The 3,950-nt window shown below is 36.1% G+C and overlaps 1 long non-coding RNA gene across 1 annotated transcript in view; it reads right to left on the reverse strand.

The window, feature by feature from the left end:
• Positions 1-2,831: 2,831 nt before the first annotated feature.
• The window catches only part of LOC135221416 (uncharacterized), an 11,641-nt gene continuing 10,522 nt past the window's right edge, over positions 2,832-3,950 (reverse strand). Inside the window, exon 2 of the long non-coding RNA XR_010315937.1 lies at positions 2,832-3,293. This is a non-coding gene — a long non-coding RNA (uncharacterized LOC135221416). The remainder of the gene's footprint in view (positions 3,294-3,950) is intronic.

The raw sequence follows: 3,950 nt of genomic DNA on the forward strand, positions 1-3,950 counted from the left end.
CCATAGAAATTAGAAAGCAATTCAAAAAGCAAACGTAATTTTCTACCGACAACCTAAAGACAAGACCAGAGACACACCCAACAATAAAATAAAAATTCCTCACCTGGAGACGATTAAGAGAGTAAACCCACACCCTTGGGAAATCCAACCCTTTTGCATTTACCTACCTAAACACCTTAGCCAAATCCCTGATTAACGTCCAACAAAAGACATCTCCCAAAGACTCTGGGGTCTATGAGATCCCATGCCAAGACTGTGACCAATCTTACATCGGATTTACAGGTAAATCACTTCCCCAGAGATTAATACAACACAAACGGTGAGTTAGGTATGGACAACAGAACTCGGCTATTTTCAACCATATAAATGAACATAACCATAAAATAAACTGGAATTTGTCACGTGTAATTTATAGCAGCAACTGCCGGTACAAGAGTCAAATGATGGAATCGCCTTAATAAAAGAGAAGCAGTAATGACATCTCAAAAGGCGCATGGATTTCAGATGTCGTCGACCAAGTTTTCATTCAACCAACGCTTAAGAAGATTAAAGGAAGATTATCAGCGGGGATGACCTAAATTGGCTTATTGTGGACGGATCTCTTGGTATAAATACCACCTTTTCTGTAAACTTTTCTCATTCATATACCTGAAGAGAGAGACAGCAGTCTCTGAAATATAGTACATTTTCTCTCTACATTTTGTGTTTTTTATGGGCTCCTTTTATTAGATGGAATTCTGTTGTTACAAAACATTTTTACCTGTCATATATATATATATATATGATATATATATATATATATATATATATATATAGATACACACACATATATATATATGTATATATATAATATATATATATATATATATTTATATAAATTACATCATTAACAGATAAGGAGTAAACAGATTTAAGTGCTTTGAGATGCGCCTTGTGATAAAGTAATGTATACACAAATTAGTTTGCTGGTTTTCTGAAGACTAAAAAGTACTTGACCATAATGCTGGACAAGTTGAATAACTAAAATTGGCAATTTTTTATCTGATTAGTATTCAACTTGAAATTGTATGGAGGGACATCAAGAATCCAGTTGGTAATAAAGTCGGCTGAATGTTCATCATTTAATGTGTAAATAGAAAAAAGTGTGATCTACATACCTAATCCGCAAAATATTCTTTGAAAAAAATGACTAAGAACAGGGGACAGTGGGAATCCCATTGAACAGCCAAAAGTTTGCTGATGAAATTATCTTTCTAGGTAAAAACATGGTCACTAGTGTACACTCTTATAAGGTTTATTATTGCATTGGATGATGGTCATACATTTTCAAAGGCAACCAACTTTCTGCTTAAAATTTTCATTGTGACACCTGTGTCAACCTTTGAAAAGAAACAACATCATAGCTGATCATTTTTCCGTTTTCAACAGATAAAATTTTAACCTTTTTCAGGATGCCCACGTTATACCTGACGAGTACTTCAGAAAACGATCCAAGGTGAGGAGTTAGAATAGAAGGTAGTCACTTCGCCAGATTGAAGGAAGGAGATCCTCTGCTCGAAATAACAGGGACGTTTGTGTAAGTTAGGTAAGCCACATATATAAAATAACTTAGGAAGTTTTGAATTAAATTTCTTTGGGCCACATTCGCTCATCTATGATGTTTCATCCAACCTCGTTGTAAACTGGATTGCACACGGAAAGAGTGGTTAGCTGGCAAAATGGTTAGCATCTATTTTATTTCCTCACCTACAGGCTGTTCTTGTAATAGGTCATGGGGAGGTCAAGCTGAATTTTAGTATCAGTCAAAGATGATTACACAAAGATACCCAACTCGAATTTTTTCTCATAAGAGGACGCATACCACGAAAGCCACCAAGCGGTTGTAATCTAATACTTTCATCAAGGACGAGGCAGTGACGTCACATGAAACTCAGGACCTACGTCACAAATGTAAAAACCATGCATTCAAGATTTTCTCTTTATACAATGTATACACGATTTTCTCTATATACCATGAGTTCAAGATTTCCTCTTTATACCATGCATTCACGATTTTCTCATATACCATGAATTCCAAGACTTTCTCTTTATACCATGTATTCAGAATTTCTAATTTTACACCATGCATTCTAGGTTTGATCTTGATGACTTGCGTCCAGAATTTTCTCCTAATTCCTTGAATACAAGATTTTCTCTGTACAGAATGGTGGGCAGCATTACAAACACAATACAGTCCCATTTCTTATAAATTGAAACTATAATATTCATTTTTAACGAGTATGTTTTAGTAAATTCAAAATGTGATCCACAATAATAAAAGTTTGGCTACATACGCTGCAGCCAAAATATACCTTCCGAACATATTATGCAAACAAATGACGCTATTTGTCAATCATGTGTAAAATAGTGTTTCCATTGGTTGGGGTTTATGACGTCATGCTTTTTAATTTTGATTACGACCTCCAGATGTCTCTATTGGCGCCGAGGTACGGTTCATGTTGCTAACTTGAGTATCTTTGTGTACTCTATTGCATCTTTTTGTCTATTGAGACTTCTTAAGAGAAATAGGAATGTAAAAGGGTTCATATTTTTAGTAAGATTACCGAACTGGATAGCCGTTCCTGTAACAGATTTGGAGGGAAAAGGAAAATGAAAGGGCGAGGGGGAAAGAAGAGACCATAAAAGGTTAATAACCATTGACTTTCTTCCATTTTTTCGTTGTGATATGAGGAGAAGGCCAGTTTGAACAGGTAACGCAATGCCTCTCTCTTCTGACAGGTTGAGAGAAAAATAGAAAAGGAATGCGTAACTTTGACAATCAAAACACAGTAATGATGCAATTACCTTTATTTGATTAAAATAGCAGGCCAAAAGATGGGCTGCCCAGTGCCATATCGTTACATGTGTATCATTTCAGGTTTCAAAGTGGGTTACTCTTTCATGATATAGGTGTAATATTAACCCTTAGAGTTCAAAATTACTCTCAAAATTAAGTTGATGAAATGCTGCTGATGTCAGGTAGGCCGGTAGTTCAGGATTCTCGAGTTTTATGCTGCAACCACGGACCAATTGGCTTTGAAGACCTTACTATCTGTTGTGCTGAAGAAGAGCACATTGATTGCATTTGCTGAAGACGTGATTGGTGGTGGAAGGGCCGTTCCACAGAATGTATTGCTGGAATCCGTGGGATAAGCGACGTCACCATCTTTATTTACAATGACGCTGTTCACAGAGCATCTGGAGAACATAGCCATCTTGACGAAGGTCAGCTGAATCTTGGTACCTGCCGGAGACTGCCGGGAAAAAGAATGATGTAGAAAATTCAAAATATATTCTTATGAAAGAAATGGTTTGGGACGGGCAAATTAAAGCGAGTGCTTTTTTTAAAGTCAGACCTGAGGAAGGTGAATGAAAATGAATTTAATGGGAAAATTGACACCTAGCAAAGGAGGAAGTGAAAGGTTGATATACGTTTTTATAATTTTACCAAAGCAGAGGCTAATTGCATAAGCAAGGCTGGACCTCATCTGAGTAGATCTTGAAGTACTACAGGAAAAAAGTTTGGTTGAGGAAAATGACCTCGAAGTAAGCTTGACAGAAAGGAACTACGGGGTAATGAAGAGTCAGAAGAAAAATTCAGTCAAAACACTTCTCTAGTCAAATGTTATTAATATCAAGATCATCACTTAATTAATGTATAGTTCCATTATGATTATCATTTTTAATATCGAGATTATTTCGATATATTGATAATATTTCTTAATATACCGACTATTGTTCACAATTTTGTTGTCACCATCGGCGTCCATCATACTTTGACCTTGAATAACTGAAAAAACGGGATACGATAAGGACTGAAAGTTCTAGAGGAATTCTGTGTCATTGTAGGGGGGCGCCGCTCCCTTCCTTAGGCCAGTAAAAAATAACAAAAGACTTAAGACCCATATAAA

This window comes from Macrobrachium nipponense, chromosome 2 (assembly GCF_015104395.2).
Source record: "Macrobrachium nipponense isolate FS-2020 chromosome 2, ASM1510439v2, whole genome shotgun sequence".
Lineage (NCBI taxonomy): Eukaryota > Metazoa > Arthropoda > Malacostraca > Decapoda > Palaemonidae > Macrobrachium > Macrobrachium nipponense.